The 24,054-nt window shown below is 40.9% G+C and overlaps 1 pseudogene; it reads right to left on the bottom strand.

The window, feature by feature from the left end:
* Positions 1-24,054, bottom strand: part of LOC134348082 (tRNA (cytosine(34)-C(5))-methyltransferase, mitochondrial-like) — a 61,713-nt pseudogene that overhangs the window by 4,068 nt on the left and 33,591 nt on the right.

Raw genomic sequence — 24,054 nt, 5'->3', positions numbered from 1 at the left:
ACCACGATCAAAACGCTTAATTATGTCTAGGTTTACACTAAGTGTACCACCCTTACGAGCTCTTTCAGGCTTTTCCAATACCATAGAACTCACCTTGCAAACGGCTGCTCACAGGCAAGTGTTAAAGCAAAGCAGTTCCGAATCCGGGGGAGAGCGGCTGCTCGGGGCGCGCACCCTACGCGCTGATTTTTTATCGCGTGCTGAATTTTTTTTTTCCTGACAGTGAAAACACCTTCTGAAAGCGAAAACAGGGTACTAATGTAGGTCGTTCGTAACAGTGAGGTTTTGTAAAGCGAACGTTCGAAAAGCGGGGGACACCTGTAGTTAAGACCTATCACAACTTAAAACAATGTTCTTCTGGAATAGATGAGGCCCAAACCTAATTTGGTGTGTATAATTAAGATTGAACACAGCATTTTCATGTTGTACTTATGGAAGTAACATATGTGCTTTGCCCAGCATTTGGAGGATCTGGATGCCTCAGGCAGCAATTTTCTAATGTTGGTATTAACTGTGAGTTTGAGAACTCTAGTAGTTGCAATACATCTCCATTGTTTAACCTCTTACAATATTTATCACAAAATTCCGCTTGCTTACATTTCTTGTAACTAAAGACCTTACAAATTACTTCACATGTTGCTGCTAGGTCTTTTCTTATTTTACCTAATTCTAATTACAAAATTTAAACTGCACATTATGGTTGTTTTATAATTAATAACGGATTAAAACAAGTTGATGCTGTAATTAAGATAAAACTATTTAAAATCTGCGTCTCCCTAGAAATTGCATGGCTTTGGATAGATAAGAAGGGTGGCACTGCTTTGCAAAACCCATCACCACAACTTAGGTTCTATACACATAAAAGACAAGAAATTACTATCACAGGTGGTCAGGTAAGCAGTACATAAAATGCTAAGCAAATAACAAAATCAGACAGAGAGATATGGAATAATATTTACCTTTGCACATGAAAAAACAGCTGAAATTAAAATTGGGGTATAATTACACAGTATCTATAATGTAATGGCAATTAAATAAATTGTCTTATTAATCATCTTCTTGCAGAGGTTTTGAAACTCCAGTTATCTGAATTAAAAATCTCTGTAAAAATCAAACTTCAAAATTGCACGACTTGACAGGAAGGAAAAAGGAGGCATGAAAAATGAACATAATACACCTGATAAGAACCACATAGTTTATAGAAGCTCCTGAAGACTAAGTAAAGACAGATGGCGTATTGCCGTCTTCTGAACTCAATTCTGAATTCTCCAATTTTAAGTAATTTGCACTTTCCTCTAAAAATGACTGTTTCTAGCATTTTTTTAAAAAAACTCTATTCATATAGTATAGCCTGATAGGCTTGTTCACAGCCTCACCGTTGAGTGCACATTACACAAAGCACTTTATGCTTGTAAATGCATACATTAATGCATATGGATTCACCACATCAAGTACATTCCCTTTGTTCTACCCATCTCCCCTCCATCTTCTTATGTTATTGAAAATTAACTTGTTTTGCTATCATTCCCAATTTTAACAAATGGTCCTGTATCTGAAATGTTAACTCTCTTCATGGATGCTGTTTGACCTGCTGAGTGTTTCTAAAATTTTCTGTATTTAAGACAAATATATTGTTAAAAAACAAACACTACTTCATGCACAAAATACTTTATGAACTTAAAGCAAGAAGAAAGAACACGGCCTCTTGCAGTACGCTTTTGGGTAAGGTTAAGATCTATTTCTGATTTATCATAAGAATTGCTAGAAGGAAAAAGAAACTAAGATCAATGTAGTTCACCTATCATGTTGGCAGTTACATGATACATGGCAGTGGCTATGTCAACTAATTAATAATCAGTCTATCACTTTGTCGACATCAAACCCAGAAATGATGAAAGGAAAATGTGAGTGGCGACAAGTTGGAAAGCCACATATCCAAGGTCACCTTTCTTCTTTAGGATGCTATGCTTACCAGAAAACACATCTCAAATGTCATTTTCTGAAAGGAATCTATCCAACTTACATCTGAACAAATCAATATTCCGCTCTCAGGAGAGTATCTTTCATAGACTAACCACTTGCTCATTGAAAGCATTGGACAATTATTCAATTTAAAATGTCAGAACATGAACAGATGAGCTTTAAGATTTTCCTTCCCATACCTCAGTAATTGCTTCTGTAAAACAGGTAGATTAGGCGTGTGTGCAATCTTTTGGCGAGCTTTAAGACTGTCAGAAGAGAACAACCAACTTCTGTCATTTGAACATGGTGCATCCACCAGCACCTAAGAGAATGATAAATAATTTTATTGGAAAAAATTATACAAGCTCAGATGACAAAATGCTATTTTATTCAAAATGCCCTTCTTTTCCCACTCCAGAGATCAACTGGAAGGCGAACTATCCAAGAATCACGCTTTAACCAATAGCTCTAAAATTAAATATTCTGCTATTTATTTACTGTTTATGAGGTTTTGCAGTGCACAAATTCTCTGTACTGTATACCTAACAGTAACTGTACTTCAAAGGATAATTCAAGGTTTTAAAAAACAGCTAAAAATAAGTATACTGTAGAATTGGTATCATTGCACTCTGCAACCTTCACAAAATATGGTAATGTAAACTGATAATCAGAAAACTGAGAGGTGAAAGAGGCTGTACAGATTAACAGTGAAGTCCTCAATTTTTATATCTTTGCATTCCAACGTGTCCTAGGATTAAATGCGCCAGATTTCTCAAAAAGTGAATATAGTGACCTAGTTAGAAAGCAACTTCTCAAGCGAAGTTGACCACCAAAGGAAAGCAAAACAAATCTGTTAATGTAACACTGATATATTCTAAGATCTACTTGTGAGCCAAGACATTTGGGAAACTCATTATTTAGTTAATTACATCACTGACTTGCTCTTGTTGATAGGCTGCCTGTTGGGAAAATTATGGAAAATTTATTCTCCTGGCAATACTACATGAGAATAGACATTATAAAATTTAATTCCTTGTAAATTACAAATGAATAACTGGGAAGAAATCATCTGAAAAGAAGAAAAATTATTATTGAAAGTAAATTTACGATACCCCTTTCCACCATGTCTCTTGTAAAAATGCTGTTCACTTTTCTCAGTTCCTTCATCTCCACCGCATCTGTCCTCAGGATGAGGCTTTTCATTCCACAACAACTGAGATGTCTTCTTTATCCAAAGAAAGGGGCTTCCCTTCCTCCATCAACACTCCCCTCACCTGCATTCCCTCCACTTGGCTCACATCTGCCCTAACTTCATCCTTCTGCCGCCACACTAGGGATAGGGTTCCTCTTGTCTTCACCTACCACCCCACCAGCCTCCATGTCCAGCATATAATTCTCTGTAACTTCTGACATCTCCAACGGGACTCCACCACCAAGCACGGTTTTTACCTCCCCTCCACTTTCGGCAGGGATTGTTCCCTATGCGACTCCCCTGTTCACTTGTCCCTCCTAGTACTTATCCTTACAAGTGGAACAAGTGCCACACCTGCCCCTACACCACCTCCCTCACCTCTGTTCGGGGCCACGAATAGTCCTTTCACCAGGTGAGGTGACACTTCACCTACAAATCTGTTGGGGGGTATCTATTGTATTTGGTGCTCCTAGTGGGACCTCCTGTATATCAGTGAGACCCGATGTAGATTGGAAGACTACTTCGTCAAGCACCTTTGCTCTGCCCACCACAAAAAGCGGGATTTCCCGGTGGTCACCCATTTCAATTCTACTTCCCATTCCGACATGTTGGTCCATGGCCTCCCCTACTGAGGCCACACTCAGGTTGCAAGAGCAACACATTATATATTCCACCTGGGTAGCCTCCAGCCTGATGGCATGAAGGTCGATTTCTCGAACTTCCAGGAATTACCCCCTCCCCTCCTTCACCATTCCCTGTTCTTGTTTCCTTCACACCTTCTCTTCTTATTTGCCCATCACCTCCCCGGTCCTCCTCCCCTTCCCTTTCTTCCATGTTCTTCTGTCCTCACCTATTGGATTCCCCCTTCTCCAGCCCTTAATCTCTTCCACCAACTAATTTCCTAGTTCTTTGCTTCACCCCCTCGGCCTGTTCCAGCTTCACCTATCACCTGCCAGCCTGTACTTCCTCCTTCACTCCCCCCACCTTCATGTTCTGGCTTCTTCCCCCTTCCTTTCCAGTCCTGATGAAAGGCCCTGGCTTGAAAGCTCCACTGTTTATTCCCATCATAGATGCTGCCCAACCTGCTGAGCTCCCCCAGCACATTGTGTGTATTGCTCTAGATTTCCAGCACCTGCAGTACCTCGTGTCACTGAAAGTAAATTGTTACTTTTAGGGAAACGACAAAGAAAACCTACAACTCACTTGTATTATATTCATGCTGATTGTCCTAATGCAAGGCACAAAGGTCTAAAACAATATACAATGGATTCTGGTTAATTGGACCATCAGTTACTTGGGGCAGCCACTTATTTGGGGCAACTCTGAAAGAACAAAATCTAATTGAGAAGATAGTCAGGATTCCTTTTGTTTATTTGAGATACTATGCTGCTTAATCTTGAGTATTGTGAACAGTTTTGGGTTCCTCATCCACGAAAAGATATGCTGGCATAGGAGAGGATTCAGAGGAGGTTCACAATGGTGATTCCAGGAATGAAAGTGTTATCATACGGGGAGCGTTTCATGGCTCTGGGTCTGTACTAGCTGGAAGTTAGAAGAATGGTGGTGGGGGGGGGGATCTCATTAAAACCTTTCAAATGTTGAAAGTCCTAGACCTTTCAACGTGGTGTAGGAAGCAAGGATTTACATTCTTGGACCACTGGGGTATGTTTCAGGGTAAGGATGAATTGTACAAAAGAGAAGGGTTGCACCTTAATAAGTGGGGCACCAGCATTCTGGCAGGCAGGTTTGCCTCTGCAACACGGGTGTGTTTAAACTAAGTGGGGGGGGGGAGGGGACGAACTGGAAACATAAGGTTGGAGATAAAGGGAAAGTGAGAATAAGAAAAGTTAAGAAAGACAGCAGAATCAACAGAGCAGAAAGTTCAAGAGAGGATCGTACAGTATGGCCAAGTGAAATAGGAATTGACATGGGAGGTGAGGGGAGCAATGAATTGAAAGTATTGTATATGAATGCACGGAGTATAAGAAATAAAGTGGATGAGCTTGAGGCACAGCTGGAAATTGGTAAGTATGATGTTGTGGGAATAACAGAGACATGGCTTCAAGTGGACAGGGCCTGGGAAATGAATATTCAAGGGTATACGTCCTATCGAAAGGACAGACTGATGGACAGAGGGGGTGGGGTGGCTCTGTTGGTGAGGAATGATATTCAGTCCCTTGTGAGGGGGGACATAGAATCAGGAGACGTAGAGTCAGTATGGATAGAACTGAGAAATTCTAAGGGTAGAAAGACCCTAATGGGAGTTATCTACAGGCCCCCAAACAGTAGTCTGGATGTAGGGTGCAAGTTGAATCAAGAGCTAAAATTGGCATGTCACAAAGGTAGTGCTACAGTTGATGGGAGACTTCAACATGCAGGTAGACTGGAGGAATCGGGTTGGTACTGGACCCCAAGAAAGGGAGTTTGTGGAGTCCCTTCGAGATGGATTCTTAGAACAGCTTGTACTGGAGCCTACCAGAGAGAACACAATTCTAGATTTAGTGTTGTGCAATGAACCCGACTTGATCAGGGACCTTGAGGTAAAGGAGCCATTAGGAGGTAGTGACCATAATATGTTAAGCTTTAATCTACAATTTGAGAGGGAGAAGGGAAAATCGGAAGTGTCAGTATTACAGTTGAACAAAGGGAACTATGGTGCTATGAGGAAGGAGCTGGCCAAAGTTCAATGGAACAATACCCTAGCAGGGATGACAGTGGAACAGCAATGGCAAGTGTTTCTGGGAATAATACGGAAGGTGCAGGATCAGTTCGTTCCAAAGAGGAAGAAAGATTCTAAGGGGAGTAAGGGGAGGCCATGGCTGACAAGGGAAGTAATGGACAGTATAAAAATAAAAGAGAAGAAGTATAACATCGCAAAGACAAGTGGGAAACCGGAGGATTGGGAAACTTTTAAAGAGCAATAGAAGGTAACTAAAAGGGCAGTATGCGGAGAAAAAATGAGGTACGAAGGTAAACTAGCCAAGAATATAAAGGAAGATAGTAAAAGCTTCTTTAGGTATGTGAAAAAGAAAAAAATAGTTAAGACCAAAATTAGGCCCTTGAAGACAGAAGAAGGTGAACTTATCATGGGGAACAAGGAAATGGCAGACGAGTTGAACAGGTACTTTGGATCTGTCTTCACTAGGGAAGGCACAAGCAATCTCCAAGATGTAATAGTGGCCAAAGAACCTAGGGTAATGGATGAATTGAAGGAAATTTTTATTTGGCAGGAAATGGTGTTGGATAGGCTATTGGGGCTGAAGGCTGATAAGTCCCCAGGACCTGATGGTCTGCATCCCAGGGTACTTAAGGAGGTGGCTTTAGAAATCGTGGATACATTGGTAATCATTTTCCAATGTTCTATAGATTCAGGATCAGTTCCTGTGGATTGGAGGGTGGCTAATGTTGTCCCTCTCTTCAAGAAGGGAGGAAGAGAGAAAACAGGGAATTATAGACCGGTTAGCCTGACATCGGTGGTGGGAAAGATGCTGGAGTCAATTATAAAAGTTGAAATTACGACACATCTGGATAGTAGTAACAGGATCGGTCCGAATCAGCATGGGTTTACGAGGGGGAAATCGTGCTTGACTAATCTTCTGGAATATTTTGAGGATGTAACTATGAAAATAGACAAGGGAGAGCCAGTGGATGTAGTGTACCTGGACTTTCAGAAAGCCTTTGATAAAGTCCCACATAGGAGATTAGTGGGCAAAATTAGGGCACATGGTATTGGGGGCAGAGTACTGACATGGATTGAAAATTGGCTGGCTGACAGAAAACAAAGAGTAGCGATTAACGGGTCCCTTTCGGAATGGCAGGCGCTGACCAGTGGGGTACCACAGGGTTCACTGCTGGGACCGCAGCTGTTTACAATATGTATTAATGATTTAGATGAGGGAATTAAAAGTAACATTAGCAAATTTGACGATGACACAAAGCTGGGTGGCAGTGTGAAATGTGAGGAGGATGTTATGAGAATGCAGGGTGACTTGGACAGGCTGGGTGAGTGGGCAGGTGCATGGCAGATGCAGTTTAATGTGGATAAATGTGAGGTTATCCACTTCGATGGTAAGAACGGGAAGGCAGATTATTATCTAAATGGAGTCAAGTTAGGAAAAGGGGAAGTACGACGAAATCTAGGTGTTCTTGTACATCAGTCACTGAAAGCAAGCATGCAAGTACAACAGGCAGTGAAGAAAGCTAATAGCATGCTGGCCTTCATAACAAGGGGAATTGAGTATAAGAGCAAAGAGGTCCTTCTGCAGCTGTACAGGGCCCTGGTGAGACCACACCTGGAGTACTGTATGCAGTTTTGGTCTCCAAATTTGAGGAAGGACATTCTTGCTATTGAGGGAGTGCAGCGTAGGTTCACAAGGTTAATTCCCGGGATGGTGGGACTGTCATATGTCGAATGATTGGAGCGACTGGGCTTGTATACTCTGGAATTTAGGAGGCTGAGAGGGGATCTTATTGAAACATATAAGATTATTAAGGGATTAGACACGCTGGAGGCAGGAAGCATGTTCCCGCTGATGGGTGAGCCCAGAACCAGAGGCCACAGATTAAGGATTAGGGGTAGGTCATTTAGAACGGAGTTGAGGAAAAACTTTTTCACCCAGAGAGCGGTGGATATATGGAATGCTCTGCCCCAGAAGGCTGTGGAGGCTAAGTCTCTGGATGCTTTCAAGAAAAAGATGGATAGAGCTCTTAAAGGCAGCGGAATCAAAGGTTATGGGGATAAGGCAGGAACTGGATACTGATTGTGGATGATCAGCCATGATCACAGTGAATAGCGGTGCTGGCTCGAAGGGCCGAATGGCCTACTCCTGCACCTATTGTCTATTGACCGAGTAGATATGGAAAGGTCATTTCCCATGGTGGGGGTGTCTAGGAGAAGAGGGCATAGCCACAGGACAGAGGGGCATCCATTTAAAACAGAGATGCAGAGAAATCTCTTTAGCCAGAGGGTGGTGAATTTGTGAAATCTGTTACCAGAGGCAGCTGTGGAGGCAAGGTCGCTGGGTGTATTTAAGGCAGAGATTGATAGGGGTTCTTGATTGGACATGGCATCAAAGGTTATGGGGAGAAGACCAGGAACTGGCGTTGAGGAGGAGTTAGAAAAAAGGATCAGCCATAATTGAATGGCAGAGCAGACTCAATCGGCCAAATGGCCTAATTCTGCTCCTATGTCTTATGGTCTTAATTGGGACAAGAGACTGCTGCTGAACAGTTTCAGTCGTGTGCACTTGTACAACCATTAGACACTACACGGTGTTCAGACTGAACAGTTTTTAAAGTGTCAGTTATGTGTGCTTGTGTTATGATATCCATTTAGGTTGATGGACGCTGACTCAAAAAGCAACAATTTTTGATAATTTTGTTTTATTATTTTGACTTCACAAAGTGATGAAGTTCACATCTGAACTTGAGCTAGCGACTACACAGGATGCCAGGAAATTTATTGTTGGATTACAACTCTCATGCAACAAAGGCAGTCCATTATCTGTTTAGGTCATTGTGCTGATTTTGTTCATTTACAGTTAATCAAAAGAACATGGTGGTGTACACTGGATGAATTCCTCCATCAATAACTATCAGGAACTAATAGACAGTTTTAGATTACTGTAGTAGCACTGGTAGTCTAATTTGTTCTGTATTTCATTTAAGTACATAATTTGTTACTTAATTAAATAGTAGTTTGTCTTTATTATACTGTACCTTTTTAACTATTTTCATGAAACCTCGGCTAATTGGAGCAGCCGTTTAATTGGGCCAACATGTACTGGTCCCAATGTGTTCCATTTAACCAGAATCCATTGTATATGCAGACTAACAGGCTGATTTCACCTGAATGGAAATTTTTACTTAAAGCTTGCATCTTAATACCCCCATGTGGCTTGTGTCAGTACTACATGGATGTTCCAAAATTCAAGAAAACAATAGAAGCAGAACCAGAAACACAAGAGATTCTGCAGGTGCGGGAAATCTTGAACAACACACTCAAAAGGCTGGAGGAACTCAGCAGGCCAGGCAGCATCTAAAGAAGGAAATAAACTGTTGATGTTTCTGGCCAAGACTTCTTGATGAACGGCCTCTTCCTGAAATGTCAACTATTTTCCTCCGTTGATGCTACCTGGGCTGCTGCCATTTGTGTGAGAAGTAGAAACAGAACCAGGCCACCTGTCTGCACCGAAATTCAATATGATCCCAGCTAATCTATTCCAGGCCACAATTCATTCTTTGATTCCCATCCCCATAATCTTCAGTCCCCAAATCATTCAAAGCAATTTGTTTACGTCTACTTTCAATACCTAAAATGATCTAATCTCCAAAATTTTCTAGGGTAGAGAATTCCAAAGATTCACTGCCCTCTGCAAAAAGAAATTTCTACGTATCTTTTAAATGACCAACCCGTTGAAACTCTACACTCACAATAGAGACAAGGCAGAATTAATCACTCTATTTATAAACCGACAAGGGTGTAGCACTTTATCCCATTTGAATGATGTCACCTAATTCCGAATGTAATTATTTCAGTTTTAAATGAGACATTATTGAGCCTCTATTGAAGATACAATAGGAATTTAAAGGAGTTCTAAATTGCCACACAAAAGCAAGCAAAGTTTTACAGAGCTGCAACATTACCTTGTGGCTCTTTACAACAATCTGATGACTAATCAAAACCAACCATACAGCTTCTTAACCACCCTATTAACTTGCATGGCAACCTTGAGAATCACAGGACGTGAACCCAAGATGTTACTCCATGCTGCTAAGAACCATGACATTCACCCTGTACTCTGACTTCAAGTCCATCCTTTCAAAGTGTATCATTTCACATTTTTCTGGATTAAATTTATCTCCAGGTACTGAGGACCAATGCTGGATTGTGCACCGATACCTTCGGCAGGCTAAGGTACCCACCTTCTTCAAGTAGGCTTCAGTTATACCAGTGCCCAAGGAGAATGCAGTAGCACTTACATCCACAGTGATGAAATGCTTTGAGAGGCTGGTGATGAAACCATCATTGTCTATAAGGAGTCTGTATGTTCTCCCTGTGACTGCGTGGGTTTTCTGTGGGCGCTCCGGTTTCCTCCCACAGTCCAAAGACATACCGGTTGGTAGGTTAATTGGTCATTGTAAATTATCTTATGATTAGGCTTGGGTTAAATTGGGGGTTGCTAGGTGGCATGGCTCCAAGGGCCAGAAGGGCCTATTCTGTGCTGTATATAAATAAATAAATACAAATAAACTATCATCCTTTCAAAACTAATCAACAAGCTCCAAGACCTAGACCTCAATACCTCCTTGTTCAGCTAGATCCTCAATTTCCTCTCTCGCAGACCTCAGTCAGTTCAGATTGACAACAATATCTCCTCCACAATCACCATCAGCACGGGTGCACCAGAAGGCTGTGTGCTTAGCCCCCCTGCTCTACTTGCTTTATACTTATGACTGTGGGGCAAGGTACAGTTCCAATGCCATAGTTAAATTTGCTGACGGCACTTGTTGGCCAAATTAAAGGTGGTGATAAAACAGCATAGAAGACGGAAGATTGAAAATCTGGCTGAGTGGTGCCACAACAACAACCTCTCACTCAATGTCAGTGACACCAAAGAGCTAATTACTTACGACAGGAGGAGGAAACTGGAGGTCCATGGGCCAGTTTTCATCGGGGATTAGAGGTGGAGAGGGTCAGGAATGTTAAATTGCTTGGTGTTATCATTTTAGAGGATTGCCCAGAGTCCAGCACATAAGCATCATTACAAAGAGGGCACAGCAGTGACTCTACTTTCTTAGAAGTTTGAAGATTTGGCATATCATCTGAAATTTTTGACAAATGTCTATAAATGCATAGTGGAGAGTATACTGACTGGTTAAATCACTGCCCAGTAAGGAAGCACCAATGTTCTTGAACAGAAAAGCCTTTAAGAAGTAGTGGATACAGCCCAGTTCAGCACGTGTAAAGCCTTCTCATTGAGCACGTCTACAAGAAGTAGAATGCAGGAAAGCAGCATTCAACATCAAGGACGCCCACCATCCAGGCACGCTATCTTCTTGTACAAGAGCTTCAGGTCCCACACCACCAGGCTTAGGAACATTTATTACACCCCAACCACTGTGCTCTTGAAACAGTGGGGGTAACTTCATTTAACTATTCCACAACATATGGACTCACCTTCAAGAACTCTGCAGCTTACTTTCTTGATATTATTTATTTATTATTTGGTTTATTTTGCACAATTTGTTGTTTTTTGTATACTGATTGTTTTTTCTGTCTTTGTTGAGTTTGGTTTTTCATTGATTTCATTGTTACTTTGTATTTACTGTGAATGCCTGCAAGAACATGCATCTCAGGGTAGTATATGGTGACATATATATGTACTTCGATAATACATTTACTTTGAATCTTATCCTACTTCTCAGACTAGCTCCGCATCCTATCAACATGCTGTTGTAACCTACAACAACCTTCTACAATATCTACATCACCATCAAGCTTCACGTCATCTGCAAAATTACTAAATAGCCCTCCACCCCATCTAAGTCATTTATAAAAACACCACTGGGCACCAAAGTTTCTCTCGATCCTATGCCATCTGACTTTCTGAGTGAGCCTACCAAGGGGAATATTGCTAATTAAATGTGGCTCTCTCCACATTACACTCTGTTTTGTCTGTTAAATTCAACTTTTCAAATGCTACTTTGTCAAAAAAGTGTACAGTAAGCATCATGTCCCTCTGATTTCATTTTCAGTTATTTCTGTAGCATTCATGGATTACACAAATTGTTCCATTCCAATGTGGAGTACATAATACATCTTTCTTTCTGTATTCTTCACCACGTCATTGCAGTTTTATCCCTTCCATCTACTCCAAAGCAGGCCACTAAAATCTACTCAGCGTAGCATGGTCTATGGCCATAAGCACAGGTCTCAGTTACACTTTGAAATTCTGATAAGCAGCACATTTGCCATAGTCCAACAAAGCCTGGTCAAAATGCAGACTCACCTTGTTAAATATTTGTGGCTGTTGTGGGCCAATGACTCTTCCATCCAGGTTCGTCACAGATATTACCCCCCCTATGGCATCAGGTACAAAAGACTCAAGGGTTTGCTTCAGCCACTTCTGACGCAAATTGTCCTGCTCATTGCAAAGAAAGTGACCTTTTAAAGAAAGAGAAACTATCCTGAGGCTGTGTGATCGCTCATACATCCCCCAGTGACACAGGAAGAAATTCTATCAGATTACTTGAGCAAAACACAGACAAAATGCTGGTCAGGCAGCATTTATGGAAGTTAACAAACATACTTCAATATATTTTTTATGATCGCAAGACCTGCTGGACATTAAGACCTAAAGTAATGCAGTTCTACCCCATCAGCTAGTTGCTGGTTACTGAAGAACTGAAGGAGCTGGACTTGATGTGTATCGTGCTGCTGCCTGCGTCAGAGCGCAACAGAGGTGTGCAGTGGAATACTGCATGGCCTAGGTTGTCTCAAGGACTGGGCCTCAAGCCACGGTGTCCCATGTTTGCAGCTGCCCAGGAGAGAGGTGGAGCCGCTGCGCTCCACCGGAGTGCCAGAGGAGGTGTAATGCAGTGTAAATGGAGTCGGCACTGCCTTCCAGTGTTCACTCGGCCAGAAAATGGGAAACATTTAAGCTCAGTGCTAAAAAGACGTTCCTAATCTTTTCTTCATAGAATTAATATTGTTTTGCTGTGATGACGAGACCAAATTAATAAACAGATCTGAGGAATATTGTTGAAAAGTAAATAAATAAAAGCCAAATGACAATAATGGTTTGATATGATCAAATGTACCTCAAATGCAAGAGCCAAGAGATGTGATAGGAATGCAATTATCTTGACATCACTCCTTTAGAATGTTACACTTTCTATGGGTATTGGGGAGCTTTCCACAAAGAGGGCGATAGTTAATATTAAATCCTTTTTATTCTTTTTGAGAGCAGTTGTCATAATAGCAATAGCACGTGGTGAAAATCTGAAGGATAAATTTTGGGATGTACTCACTGCAGGTCTATCCAGCAGAGATTATGAAAAAATAATTGTCAGGTTGTATGATACATGTAGCATCTTAATTGTACATATTGATGGAAATAGTAGTAATGCAGAAGAGTGTCTAAGTGTGTAAGTATTCCCATCAGGCTATAAGCTAAGTTCAATCGCTGGGTTGAAAAGATGATATCGAGTAAAATTGCTTTGAAGAAAACAACCGTAAAGATGAGATCTAAAATGAGAATGTTCCTACTGTAACAATAAGACATAGCATAACATGCTGCAAGATAGATTATGATGAACTTCACTGAACATAGTTAAATGAAATGTATTTCAATTAAAAGTTGCTATATTTCGTAACAACATTCTGTTTCAAAACGTTAAACTTCACTAAGTAAACAAGCTACTGCCTCATTCCTACAAATTCTCCTTACACAACCTAGTTTGCAACTAATCATGTTTCACTAATATAAGAAACTGGTAAAATTGAATAGAAAATTCAAAAGCATTTCAGTAAAGCATTCTACCTGGAAACGTCTGAATCGACTTACAAAAGTGAGCTTTCGAGTCACTCGCAGTCATGTCTATTAGAAAATTAATGGAGCCATCGAAATGGATTCTAATTTTGCATATGCTATCTGTAGCTAACTGCTCATGTAGAAAATGTCTGTGACAGTATGCGGAAATATTTATTTTAAAAGAAAAATGTCAAATCCACCATATCATTGAGGCTCCAGGAAAGATCAAGAATAATACTGACATTTTCCATTGAAACGTGATGAAAAATATACTGAAAGTTATAGTTCATGTATAGACATAAAAGATAAAATATTTTAATGTTTACCTACAAGTTTGAAACCTGTAAAAATGTTTGGTATGAAATAAGAATAATCTATACCTGCTGTCCAATCATATTTAATGAGATGCAAGTACCACTAACTATACTGTTTTAGTATAAAGTTCATCCTTTAAATTGGGCAAAATTAAGGAATAAGTTGGCCTCAACATCCAGCAACTGCAAAGAGGTAGTTACAGATTGAATCCAGAAGTGGTTTTCCAATGGAAGCTTTGAAATATTGTTAATTTGCCACAAGATTCAGCATTCATACAAAAAAGAAACTATTAGATATCAATTAGACACACTAGAAAATGCAAAGGCACATTTATTAAGTATAAATAATTTTTTTTAATGGTGTGAAAGTTCTGAATTATTGATCATCACCTTACCAGCAGTGATAATTTAAGGAATTATTACTGGCAGTTATAATTTGACAAATAAATTGAAAATAAAAATTATTATTTTCTTTTACTTGCTGCCTTTTAATTTTCTTGAACTCAAGCATCCTCCAACCCGATTAATTCTGTAACATGAAAATATGTTCAATTTATGCTTCTTGATCTAGATCAATGTGATACCTCAACAAAGTTTCATCAGGATGATTAGTGGAAGAGGCACCCTACTCCAAGCCAATTAATAAAGGCCCTAGATTCCCTCTGGAAGGCACCATGCTATTTGAGGTTCCTAACAAAGACGAGTTGTCACGCCATCACAAGAGGCTCATGGCAGCTCTAATCACAAGGAACAATGAGCCACATTTGCTTTTCACTGACCAAAAATGGGACAACAACCTCAGTGTAACTTGTATTCATTGCATAAAATTTATACATTACACGTGGAAAAATAAACTGCATTATGGAGAGTTAGACATGCATTCACAGGTCCAATAGAATAGCCACTGCCCAAAACATTGACTGTGTATTTCCCTCCATAGATGTTGCCTGACCTGCTGAGTTCCTCCAGTATTTTGTATAAATAGAACATGATGCTTGAAGGAGGTCATGAAATACTAAGGCAATCTCAGATGTCCTCAGCGATGTCACAATCCTGACCATCTTCAAGAGAGAGCTCAAATGGAAATGACAGATCACCTAGATGTCAACTACAGAAAAAAAAATCCATCCAGATGCCTTTCAGGTCACCAGGGACCATAATTCTCTATGTATTGCCTTCTTTGATCTTACAAGGGCTTCATCCCTGCTAATAACCATTCTGGGTAATTCTTCTGAGTTATGTTTACTCCCCAAATATGTCACCACTTTACTCAAGCTCAACAACTATAATAAGGCGTTAATACACAATGTCAGCCTCAGCACAAACTGGACTGGGGTTAAGAGAGAACATCAAAGGGTGGCCTCAAAACTTCTTTCTGCAATTGCCTATTAGGCACTAACAGGCCCCCATCAAGCAAATGGATGGACAGAAAGCCAACTAACCTCATTGACACTAACCCAGAACCAAGAACATCCTGATTTCAGTCACCTAACAATATGGCTGCAATAAATGTTCTAATAAAAAAAATTGGATGTTCAGGCAATCTTCAGCATGTTTACCAAAGATATTGGAAAATAAAAAAGCCACTTAATACTAAGACTAAAATCCTCCATCAAGGAGCTCTCAGCAGACATTCCCCTGTTCTTGCAGTGCCAATTCAGAGGAGATTCTGAGAATGATGAGCTCTACACACCTTGGAAGCAATCTCCCACAAACAGCTAAATATTGATAGTGAAATCTAATATTAAAAGTGTAGGAAGCCAGTTAACCCTCTAATTTGCGTAGCTCTGAATGTAGGATGAAACTGGGTATTGAGAAAATGTGCTAATTCCATGAAGATACCACCAGGGGGCAGAATTAAACTCATGTCACTGGAGCTGAGGTTGTAGCTCTACAAATAAGTCACTCTGCTGCCTGATCAAAGCATTCTACACCCTAATCCACAGTTTAATAAAGGTTTTCCTTTTGTCATCTCTGGTTCTTTTGCCAGAGATATAGCATGGAAACAGGCTATTCCACCCACCATGTGCACACTGATCACTGACCCATTCATAGTTACTCCCATCTTCCAGCACTTGGCCCATAGTCTTCTATGCCTGAGCAATCCCAGTTCTCATTTAGTCACTTAAGTTACATCATCTTAAATTTGTATCTTAGCCAGAAGGAAACCAAGAGCCAGAAAACCCAGATGTAACCATAAAAATGATGGCAATTACAGAGTAGAAGAAAGAAAATAAGTTATTTCTGTATCCTGCAAGTAACATGCAATAGTACAGCACTTACGTGGAGTGGCAGACTGCAATATTGCCACAGATTTTCCTCCAGGAGCAGTACACATATCTAACACACACTCTCCATCTTGGATACCTAATGCAAGGACAGGCATTCAGTAAAGAGGCCGCATTCAGTAAGTAATATTCCTTTAACCTTTCAGCATGATGTAATAGTCTTGGGAACCAGTTCTGGGTCCTGCTGATGTAACATCATAATGAATGCTGGGAAAATGGTAACGCATCTCCTACAAAATTCCAATATCCCTGTGATTGAAGACGTTGTTCCAATGCTATACAGTGGCTGAACTTGTTCACCAGCACGCCATACTGCCAGCTGGAGGGAAGCAGCAGCACTTCTCTGAAAGACAAGCAAACAAAAAATAGTAAAAATTAAGCTCTGACAAAACTAGAACCTTTTTGTATCGGAGGATCGTATAGCTACCTGAAAAGCAACAGCTTAGTGGTATTAGAGCATACAATTCATACTACCTTATCTACTGAGCAATGGCTTGTAAGGTTATATTGAGGCAATGGAAAGAATAAAGAATACAGGCCTCCAGTGCAGACAAGCTGGCCAGTCGCAGAAGTGGATGATGGAAAAATTGTCTGGCTCAGTTGCTTAACTACCAACATTGCCATGAAAAATTAGACTCCAAATAGATGAATTCACCCTCCTCATCCCCAAGTAGCAGCAATTCTTCCTCAGAAAATAATGCACTTGACTTTAAGTCCGAATTATACACAAATACCTGAAGATGGAGACCTGGTCCAAAAGGAAGCATGCCACTAAATCAAGTCAACTGAACTGCAAGGTGTCACAAATAAAGACCAAGTATTTTAACTTTATTTTAAACAGTTCTAATCTTATCAGCTGCTCTGATATTCTTGCTGCAACTATAATATACTGCCCTCATGAACTCATGACTTCCACACACTTAGGAATTTATATTAGGCCCTGCTGTACTACCATATAAACTGTAGTGTTCAGAAACAAAAAATCCAAATACTAGCAACCCAGTTGAAAACTACTGTAGATATTATCCCGGCATATGCAGTAGTTCAAATACTTAATAGCAAAAAGAATGATAGATATTAATATCTACATGGTATTGTTTTTGCAGTAATCCATATAATTTACAATTTTAGATTTAAGCCACACGTACTACTTAGTGCTGAGGCCAAGATGTTCCACTTTAGTCTCATCTGACCACAAGACCTTCTTCCACAGCTTTATAGTATCTAATTATGCTTTGCAAAATCTTTATGGGTAAGGATATGCTTTTTTTAATCAGTACATGTGGCGTAAATTGAATACTGCACATCAGCCAGGTAAAACCGTCTCTATTAAAAGTATGGTGGAGATTTCACCAAGGTACGGAGATGCTGTTCAGCAGTGGGGATTGGAAATCTGATCAGGACTGATGGGAAGATGAACTTTGCTAAACACAAAAAGATCCTGGATAAAAATGTGCTAACCACGGCCAGAAAGCTCAAACTGAGGAGGAAGTTAGTCTTTCAACAGGACGATGATCCAAAGCACACTGCCAGAGCAACCATGGAGAGGCTTCAAAAGAAGAAAATTGGTGTCCTTGAGTGGTCCATAATCTGATCGAACATCTCTGGCAAGACCTGAAAATTGCTGACAACCGTCGCTCCCCAACTAACCTGGCACAGCTTAATGCAAATTTGCAAGGAGGAATAGACAAATTCTGCCTCAGCACGTTGTGCAAAGAGACTGATCCATAAAGTCTACTGGCTGTAATATCTGGTTCAACTAAGTACTGAGCAAAGGGGGATGAATATTTTTGAAACACTGAGATTTCAGTTCTTGAATTTTTAGTTTTTCATTCTTTACACTTTTCCCTGTTTTTCTGGGGTTCCACTGTGAAAAAAAGGAGCATATGATTCACAAACAAAAAATCTCAGTTAAATGATTCAAATCTCTGGTGGTAATTCTCTTTTATGTGAACAAAGGGCTGGGGCTGAATACATTTTCAAAGCACTATAGATACCATACTATCTGCATACAGGCTCATATCTTTAATCAAGCTTTCTTCAAACTGCTGGACTAAAGAACTACAAGTTTCCCCCACCATCTGAAGGTATGAAATGGTTCGTAAGCCGGAATGTCGTAAAGCGAAGAAGCAATTACCATTTATTTATATGGGGAAAATTTGTGAGCGTTCACAGACCCAAAAATAACCTACCAAATCATGCCAAATAACACATAAAACCTAAAATAACAGTAACGTATAGTAAAAGCAGGAATGATATGATAAATACACAGCCTATATAAAGTAGAAATACTTCTCTACAATCATTGCCTGCACTGTTCCCTGTAGCGAAAATCTCACACAAGTGCTCTCAGCAGAAATACTCCCTCCAGTAACCTTTAAGCTATGAAGCTGCCAAATCATACCAAATAACACGTAAAAGTACACTGCCGATATAAAGTAGAAATAATGTATGTACAGTGTAGTATCACTTATGGAAATCGAGAAGACAGCGCCGAGCATACTGATGATGGTGTGTTAGGCTGAGACGTCGGAGGGTGGGGTGGTGCAGTGGCCCCCACCCTCTGGGCAGCGAACCGATACCGATCCGCAAAGCATGAAGGTGTAAAGCAGCGGCCGGGACACACCCAACACATCTTTAAGAAAAAAGCCGAAATAAGCAAGCTAATTAATTAGGTGCCGCCCGGCACGTAAATGTCGGCCCAGATCAGAGGCGATTGCCCATTGCGTCGCCTCTGATCTGGGCCAACATTTACATGCCGGGCGGCACCTAACTAATTAGCTCGTTTATTTCGGCTTTTTTTCTTAAAGATTTGCTGAGTACGTCCCGGCTACCGCTGCATCCTTCGCGGATCGGTATCTGTCCGCGGCCCGGGGGTTGGGGTGGTGGGACACTGTGGTGTCATCTCGTCGTCTGTTTCCATCAGGGCAGGCAGGTCATCTTCTTCTATGTCTGCTGCCTCGATGTAGAAGGTCGAGGTTCATTGTCTGCTGTGGCTGATGTGGAAAGCTTGCTTGACTGCTTAGCCTCGCGCATTTTTCTATCATACAGTTCTTTGTAAGGACTCAAACCATCTTGCAAATATGTCCTACCTTGTATCATATCACTCCTGCTTTTACTATATGCTAGTGTTATTTTTAGGTTTTATGTGTTATTTGGCATGATTTGGTAGGTTATTTTTTGGGTCTGGGGACGCTCAAAAATTTTTCCCATATAAATTGATGATAATTACTTCTGTGCTTTACGCCATTTCGGCACGAAAGGTTTCATAGGAACACTCTACCTTAGCGGGGGATATACGGGACAAGGGCGGTCCCATATGGGACAAACCAATTTAGCCCAATATACGGGATGTCCCAGCTAATATGGGACAGTTGGCAATCCTGGGGGGTGGTGTTAATCACGCCCAGAATATAGGTGGTAAGTCAACTATAAGTCACTTATAACTGGCTAATACAGGTTTCCTCCGCCATCCGAAGGTAGAGCATTCCTATGAAACGGTTCGTAAGCCGCAATGTCGTAAAGCGAAGAAGCAATTACCATTTATTTTATATGGGAAAATTCTGTGAGCGTTCGCAGACCCAAAAATAACCTACCAAATCATGCCAAATAACACATAAAACCTAAAATAACAGTAACATAACGTAAAAGCAGGAATGATATGATAAATACACAGCCTATATGAAGTAGAAATACTTTTCCACAATCATTGCTGGCACTGTTCCCTGAAGTGAAAATCTCACGCAAGCGCTGTTAGCAAAAACACTCTCTCCAGTAACCTTTAAGCTATGAAGCTGCCAAATCATACCTAATGACACGTAAAAATATACAGCCTATATAAAGTAGAAATAATGTATATACAGTGTAGTATCACTTACTGGAATTGGGACAGCGTCGAGCACACTAATGATGGTGTGTTAGGCTGAGTCGGAAGTTGGGATGGTACAGTGGCCCCCACCCTCCAGGCCGCCGACCAATACATTGCCGCGAAGCATGCAGGGGTCCAGCGGTAGCTGGAAGGCACACAGCACATCTTTAAGAAAAAAGTCGAAATAAACATGCTAATTAATTACATGCCGCCTGATACATAATTGTCGGCCCAGTTCAGTGCCGATTGCCGATTGCATCGCCTCTCATCTGGGCCGACATTTACGTGTTGGGCGGCACCTAATTAATTAGCATGTTTATTTCGGCTTTTTTCTTAAAGATGTGCTGTGTGCCTCCCAGCTACCGCTGCATTCTCCGCGAATTGGTATCTGTCCGTGGCCCGGGGGTTGGGGTGGTGGGACACTGGAGTGTTATCTCATCGTCTGTTTCCATCAGGGCAGGCAGGTCATCTTCTTCTATGTCTGCCTGCCTCGATGTCGAAGGTCGAGGTTCGTTGTCTGCTGTGGCTGATGTGGAAGGCTTGCTTGACTGCTTAGCCTCGCACATTTTTCTATCATACAGTTCTTTGTAAGCACTCAAACCATCCTGCAAATATCCCCTAAACCAATGTACCTTTTCAAAATTAAAGTCGTACTTTATCATTGCAGTGAAAATCTCACACAGTTGCTTCACGTTCAGTTCCTGGATGACTTCACTTTCAGTCCATTCACTACTGCATTCGGTTTCAATTGTTATCCTTTCCTCTTCCAATTGCATCAGCTCTTGATCGATCAGTTCTTGGTCAAGGGATGCTAAAACCTCTTCAACATCATTTTCGTCAACTTCCACAAGCCAAACTCACTTTGTCCTTACTTCATTCACCACGATCAAAACGCTTAATTATGTCTAGTTTTACGCTAAGTGTAACACCCTTATGGGCTCTTTCAGGCTTTTCCAATACCTCAGAACTCATCTTGCAAACGACTGCTCACAGGCACGTGTTAAAGCAATGCCTTTCCAAATCTGGGGTAGAGCGGCTGCTCAGGGCGCGCGCAGCCTTTTATCGCGCGGATTTTTTTTCACAACAGTGAGGTTTAGTAAAGTGAACGTTCGAAAAGCGGGGAACACCTGTACACTCAATTTCGTTTCTAAAAGGGGTTTATCTAACGAATTTAATATTAAACACACAGCGCATATTTTCCTCGCATGAATATAGTGATAAATCAATTATAAGTCACTTGTAATTCAATAGCATCATAACATTTTAAGTAACGTTTGGATATTAAACACACAGCACATATTTTCCTCGTATGAACATATGAAGTCATTGCAACATACCAATATCGCTGAATCAGTGGGAGACCTGGGCTTGTTTCCCTGCAACGAGATGGTCCTATCGAGGGGTGATGGGAGACAGCGATACTCGAAGGGGGTTCCTTATGTCCAGTCTATTCCGCAATTTAGTTTTCGTTGCATTCATTGCAGAAAACCCTGTTTCGCAGAGATATGTTGGAAATGGAAGCAACGTTTTCAGTGCTTTTGTGGCTAACTCAGGATATTTAGCCTTGACTTTGATCCAGAATGCTGGCAGAGATGTTATATCAAACATACTTTTCAGCCCACCGTCATTTGCATGCTCGAGGAGTTGATCATCTTCCCGCGCTGACATGGATGACGTGTGCGTAATGACCTCGCATGCGTTCAAGTTCAACAGTGCATGACAGGGAATGAGGAAAGGTGCAGCTGACTCATATCATTTCATATCGCCAAATCATATCATTTCCTTGCGGTCTGGTAGCACATGCTTTGCGGTCCAGTACCAGTCCCTGGCCCGATGGTTGGGGACCACTGATCTAAGCAAATCTAACCATGTTTCCATTCAAACAAACTGAATTGTTTCACTTGCTGATTGAAAATTTACAACATTGGATAAAAAAAATGTCTGCTCCCTTATTAATTAGCTTTTCAAAAATTTATGACAGAGCTATTCTACTGAATGGCCACTGACTAGTATGATGAATAGTCTTCCCTTCAGAAATAATCCAAGTCACTATGGTATTCACCCAGTTCAGCTCCAGCAGAATGTCTGCAATACTAATTAGACAGAGGGAAGTCAACTCCGGTGATGCTCATTAAATACAGGCCCAACAATTTTTCTGTGCTACTTAATTGCAGGTGCTCCAAATGTAGCACCAATTAGCTACAGGTAGAAGAAAGACCAGAAGTAGTCTCCAAAATGTACACCAACTATTATTGCAGAGTTCAAGTATTGGATATTAACTTGCATGAAATTTGAAGTGGCATACTGTGTGCACTCTAAAATACAGGTCAATGATCATCTCCAACTACGGAATCGATATACGCACACTTGCTGTCAATAGCACTATCATCAGCAGAGCCTTGCACCATCAACATCTGGGTTCACTTTTACTTAGAAACAACTGGGCCAACCACATAAATACTACAGTAACAAGAATAATTCACAGGCTGGGAGCACTGCAGTAAATGAATCATCTCCTAACATCCACAGCTCTCTCATCTTTTCAAAGGCACTTGTCAGGAGCGTGATCAACTGTAATTTCAACAACACCAATAGCTGGATGCCATTCAGAAGAAAACATTCCAATTAACAGGACTTCCCTACCCCATCTGTAAACGTAACTTTGCTGGATCAAATAACGACAGCACAAAAAGATCGTTACTTATCTTTTCACCTGTTTATTTCTTCGAGCTCAGCCGGCGAGTGAACTTGGACCCAACATCAGGGAGAGAAACATTCTCATCTCCCTGGTGGTTCAACAAGTTCACTGCCTGATGTCAGAATTGTTAGAAGTTACAAGGCCACCGATACAAAAGAACAATCAGTTTGATAACTATTCCGGTCAAGTCAATGGACTATTGATACATAAGAACAATCAGTTTGACAGACACTCCAGTCACCTTAATTAAAGAAAGGAATGTCCTACCTGGTTTTTTGGAGCCACAACTTAATTACAAAGATAAGAACATCCGTCAAATTTATGCTTTAATTAAGAAAGGAACGTTCTGTCTAATTTCCATCAGGTACCGCCTTTTGTCAAAATGAAAAAGGTGTGAAAAGCCAGAAGACATCTTATGTGGATCTGGGTGAACTTTCACCCTTATCTCGCTCCAAAGAAAGCAGCTGTGAGACATTATTCAAACACACTGCAGTCACAGACATAGTCAGTAATTAATCCATTGTTTACAGGAATCTGAGAATCCCCCATTCCCTTAAACTTCATCACATCCATCACCTTAAACTTGAATTCCCTCTGCCAGTGTTGAAAAATTCACTACATTACTAGTTGAGGCTTATTATTTAATCAATTTTTGTTTGAGTGCAGGATGGTCAACATCTGTTTAGTTTCCTTAAATGCCCTCGCAAAGGTGGTGGCAAGTTACCTTTTTGACTGTAGCAGTCATTCTGGTGAAGGTGCTCTCATAAAGCCATAGCAGAGAGTTCCACAATCCACAGTTCCTGCTATGATGAAGGAACCGCAATATACCTCCTATTCAGGAAGGTATGCAACTTGCTGACATCGTGTAGGTGCTGACATTCCCATATGGTGCCATGTCCTTCTTGCTGGTTGAGGTTGCAAGATGTTATTGGAGTAAGCTGGGTAAGTAACTGCAGAGCATTTTGTAGATGATTTTGCAATTGGATCCGTGACTCTCTAACCGGAAGATCACAATCTGTGCGGAGTGGTGATAATATCTCCGCCTTGCTGACCACTAACACCGGTGCATCTGAGGGGGGTGTGCTTAGCCCACTGCTCTACTCTCTCTATACCCATGACTGTGTGGCTAGGTATAGCTCAAATACCATCTATAAACTTGCTGATGACGCAACTATTGTTGGTAGAATCTCCGATGGA

This window comes from Mobula hypostoma, chromosome 6, assembly GCF_963921235.1.
Source record: "Mobula hypostoma chromosome 6, sMobHyp1.1, whole genome shotgun sequence".
Lineage (NCBI taxonomy): Eukaryota > Metazoa > Chordata > Chondrichthyes > Myliobatiformes > Myliobatidae > Mobula > Mobula hypostoma.
The sequence above is the reverse complement of the archived record's forward strand: the minus strand, read 5'-3'. Positions and strand labels throughout refer to the sequence as shown.